A 20152-nucleotide genomic window follows, 5' to 3' on the forward strand; every position below is an offset into this window, starting at 1 on the left:
ATGAATGTAAAAATAATTGGTTTTATTATTAGTTGGCGAAACTGGTCCTCAGTAGGTTTTTAACTTGTTTTGCTTTGTTGTATGTGTGATTGTATTTTTGTTACTGGTTTATTTATGTCAAAGCATTTCTCAGCTGCATTTCATGCTAAAGTTCATTTCTTTCTTTCTTTCTTTCTTTCTTTCTTTCTTTCTTTCTCCTTTAATCCTTCTTTTTTTCCCTTTCTTTCTTTTTTCTCCCTTTCTACCTTCCTCCCTCAGTTCTTCCTTTTATTATTTTCTTTGTCTTTCTTTCTTTATTTAATCTTTTCTTCATCAATCTTTCATGTAATCCTTCCTTATTTCCTTCCTGCCACTTCTTTCTTTCTTTCTTGATTTTTTTTTCTTTCTTCTGTAATCCTTTTCCTTTCTTTCTGTTGTTCAGTATTGTGTGGGTAAATGAGGCTCCAGCTGGGTGTTTAAGGTGAGGGTGTGTATGAGTCAGCAGGGACAGGGTTAAGTTCTCGCTTCATGTAGTCACGGCCAGAGGCTGTTTGTTTCTCTTTAAAATGGGCGACGCGCCACATGCGGAGGTCATTAGTCTTGACGAAAAAAGAAATACTGTCCTTCAGTTATTATAAAGGACAACATGTCAATGGGCAAATTAACTTTTTTCCTTGTCACACTTTTTATTTTTCGAAAGACCTTGACTTTTTTTTCCCTCTGTTTTGTCCTTTATAAATGGACTAACTTTTGTTTGCAGTACAGATGAAATATGTTCCTATCGCAGCTGGTGAGATAGTGGACAAATTACAGAGCGCAGTGCACTTCTTTAGAGCTATTAATATCGTCTGACTTGGCTGCTGTTCCTGCAGTGAGTGAAAGGGAGCATGATACCAACTGTCAGTCAAGAATCAATTAAAATCACTTCTTTAGATGCAACACAGATGTCAGAGCATACTGTACATTCTATGTCTTGAACATATGACAATTCACTTTGACATCCACAAATAACTCACCAGCAAACCATCTCTTCTACATTTTTCAGTTGCCATCCTTAACCACAATTACCAGCTGTTGATGGATACAGGCCTCTCCGTGGTGTGGGCCTTACAGTAGATTGCCAATTTGGACGTTTGTGGTTTTTTTCTTCTTCTTCTTTTACTCATTGTTCTCTCAGGCCAGGCTGCTGTCAGGGGGCTAGTGGGAACCTGCAGCTCCGGGACCCAGACCCTACAAGAACGAAGGGGTGTCAAAACGCATGGACCGGGCCATTTATCATGTAATCTGGAGAGCGAATGGACGGGGCGCTATCAGCAATCTGCTATTGATCCCCTGCAGGAGCCTTGCTATTGTTCATCTGTGGAGCAGGACTGGCACCCAGCATTAATGAAGGAAACTAAACAATGCATAGCAATCAGAGGGGCTGAATCACTGGCTTGGCAGGAGAGGAGGAGGAAAAAAGAAGGAGAAACGAAAGACAAGACACAAGAAGAAGAAAGTTTTGGAGAAAGAACAACTTTTGTTATTGTATATGTGTGTGCGCATGTGCGTGTTATGGGAGGGTGGATGGGAAAATGGATTGCACTGTAGTGTCACCCTGCAGCCCTTAGAGAGTCAGGAGTCAACCCTAGTGGAGCTCCATACATTTTAAGTCATGGCCCAGCAGCACAGAGATGGAAAGCAGAGCATCCTTACCTTAATCTGCTTCTACATTTGGCTTGACGTCAATTGAGCAAGTGTTAGAAAAGGCACATTCTCAGCAGCATGGATGAACAATCAGGTAGAACCAATACAAGTTAATCTAGTTTAACACTCTTAAATATAAATGTGTCAAAAAGGTCCTTTGGAGCAATACCATAGAATGACCAATTTTGGTTCTCTAAAGAACTGTTCAACTGAGCATTCTTTAAAGTGCTCACTGGACACTATAGAGTCCAGCAGGAGGAGCGTGGCCATAATATTAAGGTGGCAGAACACACTGGAATCATCAAGTCTGAATCATCAAGTGTCTGGTATTTCTTTTGGATTTTTGGTCTACGTGTAGTCATGCATTTATCTGCACACCGTTAATAAAGGAAATATCTCCATGTTTAACCAGTTTGGATTATTTGCATATCAGTGTTTTTACCTGTAAACACTTGATAGAACCAGTTTGGGCTAACTTAGCTTGCTCTACAATCTAAGGTGGAACAATAACATAGAAGAATTACATTTCTCTAAAGAACTGATCAACAGATGATAACGGACTCAACAGAAGCCACTTAATTTAAAGGTTCTTTAGAGGGTCAAAATATGTCAGTGACATATTTACAACCTTCAGAATAACTAGAGTGGCCTATTTTCTCAAAAAAAATGGTCTCACATCCTGTAAATCAAAACATGATTGGTTGACTTCTCTGTCAGATGGTGGTTAATCTGACATGTTAAGACTTCAGTTTAGTCCCTGAAGGCCTCACCAGTAGGAGAGTTAGTTTGGCTGTATATAGCTAGATACCATGGAAAAAATGTATTGCATGTAATTTATTCCATTAAAACAAATTTTAAAAATGCCAAAAATGGTGTTATATAATTTATTTTTATGTGAAAATGATACACACGTTTTGAGTTCAGGATATCTAATATTGAAACTTTGTCTTTTTCAGTTGGAATAACTCTAGGAAAGTCTGTGATCTGTACACTATTACATTTAACCATATGCCATTGGTAGAAGCAATGTAGGGCTATTTTACCTTGTTCAAGTTGGAGAATCCTTTTGGTGTCAAGTAGAAACTATATCAATATGGTACATTTGGAGAGTGGAGATTTGATTCCAGCCAGTAAAGTGTGGTCATTTTGGAGGGCCATAACATATCAGAACTTGCAGATCTCATTTTATGTCTAATATTTCATGGCTGTTGTGGCTTATAAACTTGTGGTTATGTAATTAACATAAGTTACTGCTGTGCAATTACCACAGCTTTCAGAACTCTTTCAACTTTATCACCATGGCTGTGCTTATGAGGTGTAGGTTATGAAGAGTAATATGGAACAAGTTTGCATATAATTATCAGCACCCAGAGTTTCAAAGCTCTTCTGAGACATTTTCTTGACTGCTTTTTAGTGCTCGGTAGCTTACTTAAAGTTGCTATTGTGCTTTTCAGATCTTTTCTCAATTCTTACATTACAGAGTTATGAGACAGAACAACATTGATTGGTTTGGAGTTGGGCAGGTGCTCAAAAAGGCCCCAAGGACCTTCTGCTCCATCTCTCTCTTCTCGCTCTCCTCTCTCCATCTGTGATGTCATCTCATATCATCCTCTTCGTCCTCCAGCTCCATCACAAAAGCATTTACGGTGCAGAATGAAAAGACCTTAGTTAAATCCAAAGAGGTCCAGCAAAGTTCAGTATTTCATCAAACACATGGTCATACAAATCACATAAAAGTTAAAGTCATGATAGTTCATGCGATGAAAGCATGAAGAGCATAAAAGCATTTTACACATAAAAAATTGGAAAAAAAAAACTGCTGGTAGAAATAATCCTGTATAGCCAAAATGGTAACTTTACAGAAGAAGGAAAAAACATATATTTCTTTTAATGTAAGTCAACGGAACCAGATTTTCTTCATGTCATTTTGGGCCATTTGTTTTGATCCATTCATCATGAAATTTACACACAATGTAAAGGGCAACAAGCATTTTCAATTTATATGAAAAATGGAGATACAAGGTTTTATTCTGACAGCAGTGATTTGTATTAATAGAGGAACCTTTTGGTGTTTGGTGCTACATCAAACCATTTTTGAAAGCTTTTTTAGAGAACCATACACAACAGATTCTCCATCATGAAGAGGAGCCATTTAACCATGCAAAGGACAATATAAGCATTCAAATGGTTCTTTGAGTTTTGTTGGTCATTTTATTAAAGAACACTTGAAGAACCTCTTTTTATTCAATGATGTAAGCATTATTTGACTCTTAAGTCTTTAATGACAGCTGACATAAACCTACATAAAAAAAGATATATCAAAGTTATGAATACATTCCAGCAAGCATCACTTGTTATAAAAGCTGCTTTTGTCAATGTCATTTTATCACAGAAAGTGATATGACAGGTCACAGCTGTTGGAATAAACCTTTATAAATATAAATGTTAGTTGTTATGTAAGGTTTAAGTGGGTGTCTTGTAGCCTTATGAAACCTTTAGTAAAGTGTATTTCATGCAAGCCTAGACTAAAACATTTTCCACTGATGATTCAGTATCAGCACAGTAGTTTAGGCTTAATCCACTGCTGAGAAACCACCCCTTTCAGTCCATTTTTGGATCAGATTCTCCTTTTTCAGACGTTAAGCTGTTAGCATGCTCTACTCCTTATCTCTGAACGTGGTGTTATTCCATTGCAAAGTTCTCATGTGTCATAAATAAGATGGCAGCAAGATGAATTGGAGAGAAATGCCGAGGCAGCTGAGGTGCCTGTTGTCAGACTAACTGTCTATTGAAGACGAAGGAGAGGCATTTTCTCTCTCTCTCCCCTCATAAAACAGTGCGATTGCCCATAGCATCACCATCTGTCGGTGACTGGAGGGTGAAACAGTAAACACTCTGCTGATGTGTGTGTGTGTGTGTGTGTGTGTGTGTGTGTGTGTGTGTGTGTGTGTGTGTGTGTGTGTGTGTATGTGTGTGTGTGTGTGTGTGTGTGTGTGTGTGTGTGTGTGTGTGTGTGTGTGTGTAAAAGTGAGAGTAAAAGTGGGATGCGTTCCAAAGCTGGTACCCCTCAACTCAACTCTGTTTGGGATGACTGATGCAATTCTTTTTGCATTTAACGCACTCAATATTTATCCATTAATGCATCTGTGTGACGGCCAAGCACACTGTGAGCTTTCTAGCAATAGACTTTAGTGAGTCACTTAGTGAGTCACTCTCTGTTTCTCTCTCTCTCTCCCTACCTCTCTTTTCTCTCCCACTCTTTCTCTCTCTCTGTCCTCTCTCTCTCTCTTTCTCACTCTCTCTCTCTCTCTCTCTCTCTCTCTCTCTATCTATCTATCTATCTATCTATCTGTCTCTATTGCTTTCTTTCTTTTTCTCTTCTGTCCTTTTCATTTCATTTTTCTTTCTCTCTCCTATTCTCCCTCTCTTTTTCTCTCCCTCTCCCTTTTTCTTTCCTTCTTCTTTATCTCACATCTATCTATCTATCTATCTATCTATCTATCTATCTATCTATCTATCTATCTATCTGTCTGTCTGTCTGTCTGTCTTTCTCTCCGTCTTCTCTCTCTATTCTTCCTTTTTTTCTCTCTTTCTCTTCCTACTTTCTCTTTCTTGTCTTTTCTGTCTCATCTGCTCTCGCTCTCCTCTCTGTTCTCTCTTGTCTCACCAACTCTCCTCTCTACTTCTTTTACCCTCTCTCCTTCTTACCACTCTTTCTCTTTCTCAATCTCTTTTGCTATTTCTTCTTTTTACTCTGCTCTTTCTCCCTCTCTGTTTCTCTTTCTCTATGTACAATCTTTCAGTCCCGCTTGCTTAGTCTTTTCTTTTCTTTCATTCTCTTAGTATTGCTGACTCTTCTTTCTTTCTCTCTTCCCCCTCAAACTGCCTCCTTCTCAATCCCTCTTGTTCTCTTCTTTTTCTCTTTCTTTTCTCTTTGCTCTATCTCTCTCTGTCTCAGACAGTCTCTCTCATTCCTCCTTCTCTCTCACTTTGCCTTTCTTGCTCACTTTTCTCTTTCTTTCTGTCTCTGTCTATGTATCTGTCACTCTTTCTCTTTATTCTCACTCTCATCTATCTTTCTCTTTTTTATCTCTTCTTTCAATGCCTTCTCTTTCTTCTTCCTCTACTCCCTCTCTTCTGACTTTCTCTACTTCCTCACCATCTTCTCTCTCTCACTGTCTTCTCTCTCTTTTTCTCTAATTCCATCAGACTCTCTCTCTTTTGCTCTAACTCTATAAGACTCTCTCTCTCTCTCCCTCTCTCTCTCTCTCTCTCTCTCTCTCTCTCTCTCCCTGTCATTACCACACATCTGTCCTCTCTCTCTCTCTCTCTATTTTTAATCCGCTCCATTTTATTGCCTTTATTTGGACAGCCCTGGCAGAGTGACATTTGAGTGAGAGTGACCTGTGAGATGCCTACGGGTTTGTGTGTTTGGACACAGATGTGTGAGTGTGTGTGTTACAGAGAGAGAAAGAGAGAGAGAGAGGCAGGAGTGAGCAGATAAAGCGCTCGTGTGGCGACCATGTCATGTAATTCCCCTTTAATACAGTCAAGGCTGATTCTAGTGAGCCTAGATCCACACAGGCCTCCTGAGACCTGCTGTCACTATCTACCAGGAGCTCAGCACTGACACTGCTGCCGAGCCACACACACCTCTGCAGTGGAGCTGGGTATGTGTGTGTCTTTCTTTCTGTGTTCTTGCATGAGCATCTTCTTATGTCTTTATCCAGTCAGACGTTCAACTGTAAAACCTGACAGAAGAATCCAGTAAGTTGAACAGAAGTACATACATCCTTCTACAGAAGGAGTTGTGGCACAGAATCTATTTACAACAGTCATTATCGTTATTATTAAAGGCCGTCAGGTAATTTCTGACTCCTGGTGACCATGTGGATAGTGTTTCTCCAGAATATCCAGTCTTCTGTTTGGGTCATCAGGCTTCTGTCTTGTAGTTGGTCATCCTCGTCTTCTTCTGCCTTCAACTCTTTTTGTTGTTGTTGTTTGCTTTTTTACAGTGAATTGGATCTTCTCAGAATATGTCCAAAGTAAGAGAGCTTCAGTTTGGTTTTCAGGGGCCGTAATAGAAAAACATACTATTTTTTGGTCTTAATCTGACAGACCATGATTAGATTTTTCACAAATTCATATTACAGAAGCAGATCTTATCTTTATATTTAGGAATCTTATCTTACAGCATCTTATCTCAAGTTAAGAAATCTTAACTCTCTTGACAGACGTTGACAATCAACTGTCATGTCTGTTACCTAGCAACCAAACATACATGCATAGCTGAAATGTAAATCAAGTCAAGTCAAGAGGCTTTTATTATCATTCTGTCTATATACAAGTACACAGTGGAGTGAAATTACGCTCCTCCAAGGAACACGGTGCAACATGAAACAGAAGTGCAGTGCAGACGTAAGTGTGCAAAAAATTAGACTAGAAGCAATACAATAAACACAATACATAAAACAGACATTAGACATAGTAAACAGACAGGACAGTGCAGTGTCAACACAGCACTCATTTCTGAGCATGAGATAGGGTTGTGAAATAAAGTGCAAAGATTATTTAACATGCTGTGATTTGTAAATATGTGAGCACAGCAGTTCCTGAGGTAAGATATACACAGTACTTGAGTAAACAAAGTGTAAGCACTGTATTAGCAGCAAGTTCCAGATAGTGCAAAGGAGCATCAAAAGAGGAGAGTGTGTGAGTGTAGAATGTGTGTGTAAGGGCTTTCAGTTCAGTCATTGTAAGTTCAAAAACCTGATTGCTTGCGGAACAAAGTTGTATGTTGTACAGCTGTACACTATACACTGTAGGTGTCTTGAGGTTAGAAACGGTCCATTTCCCAAAATACCCCAGAAATAAGAGGTGCTGCTGGGTTTTCTTGGCTGTGGAGTTGGTGTTGAGGGACCAGATGATGTTTCCTGTGATGTGGACACCAAGGAACTTGGTGCTCCTGACGATTTCCACTGCAGAGCCAGTGATATTCAGTGGGGGGTAGACACCTTGCACTCTTCTGAAGTCAACAACCGTCTCCTTAGTTTTGTCTAAATTCAGAGACAGGTTGTTGGTTTGGCACCAGTCTGTTAGCTGCTGCACCTCTTATCTATACACTGACTCATCATTCTTGCTGATCAGATGCCGTGTCATCAGTGCACTTGATGATGTTGTTTGAGCTGTACTTTGCAGTACATTCATGAGTCAGTAGAGTGAACATCAGAGGACTGAGCCCACAGCTCTGAGAAGCTCAGTGTGGTGGTGGTGGAGATGTTATTCTCGATTTTGACTGACTGATGTCTCTCAGTCAGGAAATCCAGGACCCAGTTACAGAGGCAGGTGTTCAGACCCAGCAGGCTCAGTTTTTCAACCAGCTGCTGAGGGATGATGGTGTTGAATTCTGAACTGTAGTCTATGAACAGCATTCTGACGTAGGTGTCTTTATTGTCCAGGTGGGAGAGAGCCAGGTGGAGTGTGGTGGAGACAGCATCGTCTGTTGAGCGGTTTTGGCAATATGCAAATTGAAGTAGGTCCATTAGGGGGGAGCTGGTCTTTGATGTGCCTCATAACAAGCCTCTCGAAGCACTTCATGATGATGGGAGTGAGTGAAACAGGACGGTAGTCATTGAGGCAGGACACTGGAGACTTCTTCGGCACAGGGATGATGATGGTGGACTTGAAGCACGTTGGAACAACTGCAGTGCTCAGAGAGATGTTGAATATGTCCATGAGAACATCAGCCAGCTGTTCAGTACATTCTCTGAGCACTTTGCCTGGTAAGCTGTCAGATCCTGGGGATTTTCGTGGGTTGACTCTGTGTAGAGTTCTTCGCACATCAGCTGTGGACAGACACAGTACCTGTTCACTTGGAGGAGGTGTGGTTTTCCTCACTGTTCTGTGCTTCAAACCTAGCGAAGAAGTTATTTAGTGCATCTGGAAGGGAGGCATCACCGTCACAAGCAGGTGGAGCTGTCTTGTAGTTGGTGATGGCCTGGATGCCAATGTTGAAAATGTTCATTGATTTTCTTTGAATAGGCACACTTTGCCTCTCTGATGGCCCAGGAAAGCTTGGCTGTAGCTATCCTGAGGCTTGCCTTATCCCCTGACTTTAAAGCCTTGTCACAGGTTCTCAGCAGCGTGCACACCTCTGCACTCATCCATGGTTTCTGGTTGGAGTGTGTAGTGATGAGTTTGGAAATAGTAATATCATCAATGCACTTGCTGATGTAACCAGTCCCTGATTCTGTATTCTCCTCCAGGTTGATGGAGTCACCGGAAGTTGCTGCTTTTCTGAACATCTCCCAGTCAGTGGGCTCAAAACAGTCCTGAAGAGCAGAGATAGCTCCTGGTGGCCAGGTTCTCACTTGCTTCTGGTCCGTAGTGGGGGCGGGGCTACACAATATATAATAAGACAAAAAAGCAAAAAAAACAACACTGTTTTGTTGTTCCTGAAGTGGCCACTACAGCTACACATTGCGCCGCCGAAACCAGATCACATAAACAAATCAATTAAGCTAGTCAGCCAGACAGCTAGCTACCGTTATTGATGTAAAAATGTTGAATAAAGCTAAAGTACAACAAGCTGAAAGTTAAGAATATTCATGCTGTTTTTCAGATCATCACCAGTTTCATTTTCCAAACACTTTAGCCAACTGTGCTAACATTACTGCTCCTAATACACAAATAAATGTTCAGCTCTGTCTCCACATTATTTACCATCATCACTGTAATATTTTATCTGATGAGTTTTCATCAACATTAACACATGAAGGACAATAAGAAGCATGATGGAGATTATGTCTGCAGTCTTTAGGGTTTTGTCACTGCATTAAACAATAGCAACAGATGATTAAACCAGAAGTTAAGACTCCTCTGAGGTTGTCTTAAAGTTAGAATAGAATTTATGAGATTTTGTCTAGTTAATATGGTTTTCTAATCTGGATCTAATGAATAGGATTATGAACTGTTCTTCTGTAATAGCATTTGTCCGGTCTTAACAAAAGTTGTCATGGTGACTAAGCAGATAAGATAAGATTTCAAACTTTAGAAGCTTCTGTAATATGGCCACTGGTCTTTCAGTAAGAGTGGAGGCTTGATTTGGTCTAGAAACCTTTAGTTTGTTTTCCTTGCCATCCAAGGTACTCTCAAAAGTCTTCCCCAACACCAAAGTTGCATGCATGCATGCATATATTGTCCTATAATGCTTGTTTATTGTCCACATTTCACATCCATAAAGAAACACAGACAAAATCATATTCTGGACAATTTTGATCTTTGTTTGTAGAGACAAATTATTATGAAAGATCTTTTCAAGTTTCTTCATCCTTGTTATCCTGAGGCCAAACTATGTTGTAAGAGGTGATGATAGGAACCAGACGTCACTGTACTTTCCACTTTACTTTCCGAGATGGTGATTGAACATATGTGTCTTCATTGATAATGACAAAATAGTAGTAAATTGAAATCAATGAGATTTATCTTCCCAATCTGCATGTGCTTAAAATGACATTATATCTCAGAACGATGTTTCAGGCATTATGTAACACATTCACAACCATTTTTTCGTATTAGCTTTATAAATGAGTCTGATGTCTGGATTGTATCATCACTGCTGTGACATTTCATCTCTAACCACCATCATTATGACCTTATCTTAATGATACTTATGCACAAATTTTGAAAAATCTGTCAAATCCCACTTCAATAGCCTACAACATTTGTTGTCTACCATGAGTGTTTGCCAGGAGTTGTCTGGCATAATCTTTGAAGCTTGCATTTTTATGTTCATAAGCCTTCTATAAGGTTCTGATAAAAATACAAGACATAAAAGTATGGAATATTCTAAGGAATGGAACAAAAAAGAAACAGCACTTTGTATGTATAGCTTCTCAGTACCATATGCCTTGATTCTTGTTTTTATTTAATGTATTTGATTTTTACCAAATTTTTCTTCCCCAATTTTAGTCCTGATTAATTTCCACCTACTACATAGGTGACAACACATGATGCTGCAAAGCTGGAAAGGTGTAGGCTAAAAGTGCTTTCTCTGAGACATGTGATGCTCAACTGACACTAATATAACATCATTGGAGAGCTCAACACTTTTGGAGGAGAACACTAACAGTGGCATGTAACATCACTCTGAGTGGCTTCCTGACAATAGGACCCACACTTAGACAGGGGTCAGCAACTCGTATGATAAGAGCCATTTTGTCCTTTCAACAAAAATCAAAACACCTTGGGAACCACAACACTTTATATCCATTTTAAATATAATACTAAGGAAAATGCAGACTTACTTTGCTCTGCTTTAAGATTTAGCTCAGCTATAGTCACTTTTCTCACATCTCTAGCAGGAAACAAAAGTAGAATAGTTTCTTGTAAAATGTTTCTCAGCATTCAACATTTGGATAAAGTCAACTTCTCCTTTGCAAGTTATTTGTTCGAATTGACCTGTTCTACCTTAAATGGTGCCTGAGGCTCCTAACAGTAGTTCTTGCATTATTTAAGGTGGAACGGGAAAATTCAAACAAGAAGCTGGTCAACAAGAAGGTGACCTCCGTGTCAAATAAATCCATTTGTCTACAAATTCCGTATCCATCAAAAATGTCTCTTTGCATTTTCGTTAGCTACTAGATGGGCGAGACTGTTTTCTCCGTTGCTGTGATGACCAGTAGTCTGCATGCCAACCCAGGGTTAAGGTTAAATTAGCAGATTTAGACCTCATTTACACTAGCATTTGAGACCATTTATTGTTAAAATTGTGTTAGAACAATCAGTAGAGCTTTATTTTATTGCAAAAGAGGATCATTTAATTTATACCTAAAAACTTCTGCTGTGGAGCCACAACAGGACAGTAAAACAGTTGCATGTCACTCCAGAGCCACATGTTGACTACAAAAGAACTTTTTCATTACTTGGAGGTTCTTTGGAACATTCCTAACATGCATATATCTTCCATACAAAAGCGATTCTTTAAATAAACTGTCTACTGAGAGGGTCTTCATGGATCCCAATGTGGTCTATGGCATAGCTCCAAAGAACCCTTTTTGGTTGCCATTAGCTTTAGTTATAGTTTTAATTATGATTTGCAAGCTTGATAATTATTTATACTTGAATATGTAAAGAGACTGGGGAAATATAAAAGAAATGAAATTAATCCTGTTAGAATTCCCATTCTTTATGGTTGTTATTCACCAGACAGAAAATGACAGACATCCTTCAAGAAGAAGGCAGATCCCACACAGTGACTAAATGAACCCGGACAGCATCATATATCATACTGCCTGGAATTCAAGGCTACATGTAATTTCATGGGAACATGGTAATATCCTCCCCTCAGAAAATGAGAATGATATGTAAAAAAAAAACATATATATGGCTCCTATATTATACTGCAGAATAATATTAATTATTCCAGATTTTCCTGAGGTGGCATTCCTCTTTGACAAGATATATACATGTGCATTTGTTATTTCATATCATCCTTTTTGTGCCTTTCTTAAAACATGCTCATAAACAACATATGTGTGTGTTTACACTGTTCGGTTGCACCCACTCATTACACTGGTGGGGGTTTCATACATTAATAATCATCCATGACACTCCTCAGCAGCACAGCGGTCCCATAAGTCCAGGGATATTACATCTGCTGGCCTCATTTATCTTCCTACAGCCATCTCCGCTCCGCTGTGTCCACTCACTGCCAGACCAGCACACCTTTAATTACCAACACATCATAAAGAGCAGAGACAAGCCTGGGGGCCCTTCAGGGATCATCCTCTCTCCTTGTCCGGGGCCCCTGAAAGCCTAAGATTCCACTGGATGTTCATCCACCTGGACACAGGTGCTTTTTCAGGGCTGGAGATAAACTTGTTTTTGTTTTTTGCTTTATTGCTTTCGTTCGCCATCCATATTTTAATGATTTCCTCTTTTTCTGCTTTGTGTGAATGTAGAATATGCAAAACTGTTTTTGCTGTTCTGGATCTGTACTTCAGGATATTGGACTTGAATGAAACCATGAAAAACGAAACTATGACTGTGAGTTAGGAAGTACAGAAGTTTTAAGTAAGACATCCATCCATTTTCTAAGCCACTTCTCCCTCAGGGTCGCTGGAGCCTATCCCAGCGGTCATCGGGCAGAAGGCAGGATACACCCTGGACGGGTCGCCAGTCCATCGCAGGGCAGGCAGACAGACATACACATATTGGACTGTGGGAGGAAACTAGAGAACCCAGAGGAAACCCACGCAGACATGGGGAGAACATGCAAACTCCACACAGAGAGGACCCTGGTCACCCAGCCGGGGAATCGAACCCAGGCCCTCCTCGCTGTGAGGCTATAGCGCTACTCACCACGACACCGTGCCGCCCAATTCAAACACAATGTTTCCTTAATTTAGGGTGATAGTTCCCAACCCTGGTCCTGAAGGAACCCCTGGCCGGCACATTTTTGTGTTTGCCCTCCTCCCAACACACCTGATCCAACTAATTAGCAAGCCCTTCCTTGGTTGAAATGGGTATGTTTGGCAGGAAAACACAAAATGTGCAGGGCAGGAGGTCCCCCAGGCCTAGGGTTGGGAACCACTGTTGAAGCGGACTCCAGCATATGTTTCACCACTCAAATCTGAAACCATACTGCCAGTTGACCAGTTTTCACACAAATTTGAAAATTGAAATCTGAAAAAAATCAAGGTCAAACTAAAATATCCAGTTCTGAAAGTGATCTTTTGGTTCCTCTTTGCCTCTCTTACCATACTCCTCACTGTAGGCATAGGGGCAATATGCTTGTGTGTCCTCTTCCAGGCTAATTTTCAACTGTTCTATTTAATTCTTTTCAACCTCTTTTTTTTTTTACTTCTTCTTATTTTTTTTTAACCATTTCCTAATCTGTGCAGGTCTCCAGCCTTCTGTTGATTTGACAGCTCTTTAGTCATCAACGAATAACAAAGGGGTTTTACATGCATGTAACCTTATATTTATACACTGTAGGAACAAGAAATAGTAATAGACAATAATGCCATTCAGAGAGAAATAAAAATAAGGATTTTCTTTTTTCCAAGTCAATTTCTATTATATAACATCATAACAGTGTAATAACTGCTTAATTAATATATTACTCCAATTAGTTTAAATCATTATAGTGTTTTATAATTTAGAATTATTACCTCTAAAACACTGAAGCAGTTCTGGTGAAATGATGTGCCATTAGTGCTGTAAAATAATAACTCTCTTGTTTTATGATCCAAACCACATCACATCACATGCATATGTTTATCTTTCTTTAAATTATCATTTATTAATAACTGGAAAATTAGCATTTAATTTTTGGATTAGTACAACTTGTTACCATTATTTTACCTTTTAGTCACTGACCTGATACCGCTAAAATTATTAACTTATTTTTTATTAGTATCTAGAACATTTGCATGTCGTTTTTAGGCAAATGTCATTTAGAATGTGCTGTGGATGGTTCTATAAAGAACATTTTGAAAAGGGCGCTATATACCCTCAAAAGGGTTCTTCTATTGTTACAGTGTCAGGCCTTTTTTGATGCTATGTACAATGATGCAAATAACCCTTTAATCATGCAAAGGGTTCTTTGAGTGTTGGTTCTATATAGAATCATTTTCTTTACTAAAGAACCCTTGAAAACCCATCTTCTTTAAGTGCACAGTGCAATTGGACCAACAAGGCAGATGAGTTTAATAGTGTGGCTAGTAGGTGTACACAGTGTACTCCAGCAGTGCTCCTGTGCCACCACCCTGGTAATTAGAAGAATAATTGTGCACCCCCTGTATTGTGTCTATTAGAATTTGAATATATAACTGATCAAAGCAGGGAGATATGAAAAGGGTCCTTGTTTAAGAGGATTGCCTGGGGAAAGATGCTGTGTAGGTGGTGGTTGGTCCAAGTCTTTAAATCTCTCACTTATAATCTCCACTAAGAGGTAACATGCTGAAAGAGAGAATGAATGGGCAGGAGAGGTCAGCCTTGATTTTACCTAGTTAACATACTGCCTTTAATATTTGCAAAAAGCGTTTTTAAATTGCTTAAAAGTATTAGAACTTTACATTTTGGGTAAATGTGTGCTAATGACAGTGCTGATCACCCCAGGATGCTTTAATATGCTGCCGTATCACCATATCACCCTCAATATTACACTTAGACAATCAGAAATGAAATTGTAAGGCAGACACTCTTGGTGTGAAACTGAAGGAGAGACCAAATTGTTCAGGAATGGCTGTCCTGCTCAGTGGTCAAGAATTCATTCTTGAGCGCTGCTGTCATTATAAAATCCTGCTGGTTATGAGATTGATTTACACAGGGTCAGTGGATGATGGCTGGGCTGGAAGAGGCAGCTGGAGGGGTTGTATCTTTGGGTTCATTTAAGGAATGGACAAATTTGGAAATATCCAAAAAGACATTAAAGTCTTAACATATCTGAAACCCGCATGACGCTGGAGCCGCAGTCTATGCAGGGGAGTCAATTCAAGTCTCATCAATTCTGTTCCATACTGAGGATTTGATTCAAATCCCACATCAAATTGTCAGCTGTATCCATATCGTTCATATGCAGACGCTGAGTTTCACAAACAGGCAGACTGTGAGAGATTGATATGAATACACTGTAGTGTGAATATAGTGATGTAGTTTCCTTTTAACCTCCACCCTTTAGGTAATAAAATCTCACTCAGCTTACCAAATAGCAGCCACAGACACACACACACACACACACACACACACACACACACACACACACACACACACACACACACATACAGACACACACACACACACACACACACACACACACACACACATACACAAACACACACTGGATGAATTTTTTCTGTAAATTTAAGTTCATGAGTTTTTAATTGTTATTCTTTGTTGTCATTGCTAAGAAAAACACACTTGCGAAAAAATACAACATAAAATGTGCCATAACTTTTGCACAGACCAAACTTTATATATTACAATGTGCCCCCAATTAAACAGTAATTGACCACATGTGCTGAAGTGTTTTCTACACTGAATGTGTATTAAATAAATATATATATATATATATATATATATATATATATATATATATATATATATATGTGTGTGTGTGTGTGTGTATATATATATATATATATATATATATATATATATATTAACCTCAGTGACCCAAAGAATGCTCTTTATAGAGAACAGCATCACAGATCACATTATTGTTCACAAAAAGCTCAACACTATTTTTTGCCTTGAAATGAAAAAAAAAAATGAGAACATTTTTTCCTGATAATGTATGAAAACAAGTAACAAACAAACAAACAAACACTCACACACACACATATATATAGAGGAGGAGTTCTTTGCCACGGTTGCTTGTTGACCTTCAAAACTTCTCCGCATTCTGTTTTACGAATTGCTTGGTGTTCACAGGGGCCAGTCAAGGTGAATTGGAATTACCCAGAGCACCTTGCCAGAAACCTTGGACTGACACCAGTGCCCTCTGCTGCCTCCGTAAGTGTGGCCATCTGTGTGTGTCCTTTAAACGAAATGGCGCCTCGGTAAAAATCTGCTACACAAAGCACATTGTAAAGCCTCGGCTTGTCCATTTACACATGCACTCAGCTGGGCACACACAGGTCAGTGGATCTCTTTAAAATACATCACCCGCTCCCTCCATCCCACTGTCCACCACAGAAAGTGTCTGAAGGTTGACCCAGCTCCCTCCATTCTTATCCCGTCCAATTTTCTATTATATCACCTGCATGTGGCATAAATGCAATCCTGAGCATTTCTCAGTGATTGAAAATGGTGTGAGTGACAGTGGGTGATGAGCGAATAACTGCATAGCTGCAACTAGTAGCAAATTGCAACCTCAGGATAAAGTAAGTGGAATGTCTTTAGAAAGTAAGGAAGGTAGGACTTATATTTACGACATTTGATAAGTAAAAATGTGAAAAATCTAAGGATAAATCTCAGTTAGAGTGAATAAGAAAATTAAAAATTCCATTTGCTGATTTGACCTACTATGAAACTGTGCCTTTGCAACTAGTCACAAATGGCAACCTCAGATGAAGGTAAATAGAAATAAAATGTATTTGCTCTTTCCAGATTTCCTCTTTCTTTTGCATATTTGTCTCAATAAATGGTTTGAGACCCTCATACAAAATGCAATATAAATGAAGAACATGAGAAGACACAGTGATCGTTTCCTTCATTGAAGGTAAAAAGTTTTATATCACCCATGTGTAAAAGTAAACTTAATAACTTGTTGTGCCAACATGCGCAGCAACAACTGCAACGAAACATTTCCTATAACTAGAAATCAGGCTTTTACATGCTGTAGAAGAATTTTTATGCACTGTTATTTGAGGAATTGCTTTAATTCAGCATGATTGGTGGAGTTTTTAGCACAAACTGCCCATTTAAGGTGCTACTACAGCAACTTTGTTGTGCCATTCAGAAGTGGACTTGCTCTTGTGTTTCAGATGCATAACTCAGTTGCGCTTACGTTTCAGATCAAAGACTGATGACCTGGCAGTCTTCTTCAGAATATTCTGATAGAGAGCAGAAAAGCAATGCTTTAAAGTATCCTCACGTCAATGTGCTACCACCCCCATGTTTCACTGGTTCAACTACATTTAGTTAATTGGTTGATTTTCTTGCAATACAGGAAATGATCATTTAAAAACTGTTTTTTTTTTATTATTTAATTTTATGTTTACTCAGGTTGCCTTTGCTTTTTGTTAAATTTGGTTTGTAAATCTGAATCAAGCATGACAACATGCCAGGATAAATCAAGAGGTGGGCACATATATGTTTCATGACAATGAATTGGACTGCTAATTTTTTAGCCAGCTAAGCATGAGTGAGTGATGTACTGAGTGAGTGGGTGAATTACAAATTAGTTCTGTGAGGTGCTTCATATCTGAACAAAAGCTACAAAGCTGTAACAAATATTTAATTGCAGTTAATTTCAGGATAAAATATGCAAAATTCCACAATTTAGTTAATGCACATAAAATAAGTGCATAAAATAGCAGAACGTGTTTAGTTGACTTGACCTAAACAATGGAAAATCTACGACCACAAAATCTAAAAACAAAGGTAACAAATTGCAAGCTCAGGAAAAAGTAAGATACCTTTAGTCAGTTAGAGTGTATCAAAGAAGTGACATAACAATGTTAAGCAAAAAAAAAAAAAAAAAAGCTTTACGCCCTGATCTTGTTTTGCTCACTTGTGGCTCGTGTTGTGTGTTACTGACACATCAACCGTACATACAAATGGCGGTGGAGTCATTATCTCCCTGCATAGCCCTCTCCCCCTGTTCAGCTCACGCACACTTCCTTTCTCTTTGTTCTTCTTACTTCTGAAGGAGCATGTGAGGAGGAGCTCGACTGATGTGTTTTTGTCTCTTTTTTCACCTTTTTGGCTTGCACAAAGCACCAAAAAACCTTAACAATGGTTTTCTATGTTTGTCTTCCCACCCCCTCCTCCATTTTCATTGTCAACAACTTGGGTGTTTGTGTTTTCCTGTTGCCTCATAGCGTTTGATCTCCTAAAATGTTGCATCAGGTAACAATGTGCTGCTATCAAAGAAGAAACATTTACAAATGGCGGGGAGACTTATGGGCGATATTGTCTGGGAGACGGCGACTGGTGAAGGTGGAAGGATGACGACCGTGTGCCTCACTGCGGGGAAAATTGCTTATTCTATTCTTCTCATTTTTATTTTGTCATAAACCCCAAATCACTTCATCTACAGGACACTATGACTGTAGATCTATACTCTATATACAGATCTATATACATACCCTGTACATATAGTTTTCCCATTCTATTAAATATAAAGGGGCCAAAAGAAGGTTCTTTAGTATGAAGGCATTGTAGAACAACTTGGGGTTCCATATATAGCACCTTTCATTTGAGTGATTTCAAAGAATGATCCACTGAAGTAAAGATTGTTGAATGATTCTTGGTTTGGACATACAGAGCAAACTTTAATTGTATAAAACCTTTGCAATATGTGCTTTATGTTTATGTTATGATGTAAACAGTCATTCAGAGTGTTTTTATGTAAAACGGTTTGTTTCCTAGATAGATAAGCAAAGAGTTCTTTGCATCATGAAAGGGTTCTTCAGATTGATGGAAAATTTGCATGAATGATCTATAGACGGAACTATGTAGCACCCAAAGGGGTTCTTCGATTGTTATAAGCTTGACTTCATAGTAGTAGAACAACCCTTTTGAGTGCTATATAGAAGCACTTTCAATAAGGTTCTGTATCTAGAAACATTCACAACACATTTTTCACCACTCTGAAGAACCATTTCATGCTGCTAACCCTGTAATCAGACAAAAGGTTCTTGGAGTGTTCATGATTCTATATAGAACCATTTTTAATGATTAAATGTGTCAGAACCAGAAGTTTTGTTTACAATTCATAAAAGATAAAAGTGTCTGTAGGGGACCTTAAAGAAAGAAAGCACAACCAAAAACTGCATTAGACTAGATTTCCCTATCCCAGTCCTACACCCTCAGAAATAAGGGTTCCATACCGTCACTGGAGCAGTACACCTCTTGGGGTGGTACCCTCAAGGGTACATCTCAGTACCTTTAGTCAGGGAAAATAACTGTACCATAATCCATTGAAATCTTATTTTCTAAGTTGTATTGACTCCACACATCCCGTCTCAACTCCAGGCTTTTATTTTATTGTTTTAAACATCAGGTTAAGAAAAGGTACAAATACATATTATACACATACTAGATCAAGCTATAATAGGGCTCTTGTCTTGTAAGTCATAGATCTCTAGGTACTTTGAGTTGTTTAGCTTCCACTTTTTACATATTTTGTAAGTCACTCTGGATAAAAGCATCTGCTAAATGAACAAATGGAGATGAAAATGCTGACTGGGTCACAATCAAAAGGCAAAGCCATATGAAGGCCTATGATAGTCGTGTCCTACAAAGCTAAAAAGAAGCATTAAAATGCGCAGTAGTTGCTCTGAACATTGAAGAGTTACAGAAATTCTGCACTGAGGGGAACACTTTATCTACCACACTATTTGTTGCTGATTGTGCACAAGCTCACATTAATGCGCACATTACTGCTGGTGTTGTTGATCTGTCCACCCTCTTTCTCAGCTAATGTGTGTCTGTGTATGTGTGTGTGTGTCATATTAAGGGTAGTGCGTCCTTCTAAATGCAGGGGTAGCATATTTCAGCCTGTGTCCCCCCAAAAGACCAGAGATGGCAAAGACAAAGCATATAATAATTAAAGGGCTGGGGCACAAAGCACAGGATGCACACACTAGGGGGAGGCTGAAAAGTAGCTATCACATTGGCAGATAAATTCTACACACAATTATTCATCCACTGCTCATGACATGTAGATTAATGAGTTTGATAACCCAGGGCTTTCCAAAGAAATAGATTCAATTCTGTTGTGTCCCGGTCCCTGCACCACCTTCCTCCGCCATCC

The 20152-nt window shown here is 39.0% G+C and overlaps 1 long non-coding RNA gene across 4 annotated transcripts; it reads left to right on the forward strand.

Annotated features, from left to right (window-relative positions):
- The first annotated feature begins 6188 nt into the window (after nt 1-6188).
- On the forward strand, nt 6189-19298 carry LOC108442962. Of its 4 annotated transcripts, XR_001859092.1 has the most exons (6): nt 9005-9044; nt 11872-11995; nt 16102-16182; nt 16780-16891; nt 17187-17256; nt 18244-19298. It is a non-coding gene; the product is annotated as an uncharacterized LOC108442962 (long non-coding RNA). The 4 variants fall into 4 exon arrangements; XR_001859093.1 differs by lacking the exons at nt 9005-9044; nt 18244-19298 and adding an exon at nt 6189-6335 and having other exon boundaries at nt 17187-17294; XR_001859094.1 differs by lacking the exon at nt 18244-19298 and having other exon boundaries at nt 8985-9027; nt 17187-17294.
- Nucleotides 19299-20152: the final 854 nt, after the last annotated feature.

Source organism: Pygocentrus nattereri, chromosome 25 (assembly GCF_015220715.1).
Source record: "Pygocentrus nattereri isolate fPygNat1 chromosome 25, fPygNat1.pri, whole genome shotgun sequence".
Taxonomy (NCBI): domain Eukaryota; kingdom Metazoa; phylum Chordata; class Actinopteri; order Characiformes; family Serrasalmidae; genus Pygocentrus; species Pygocentrus nattereri.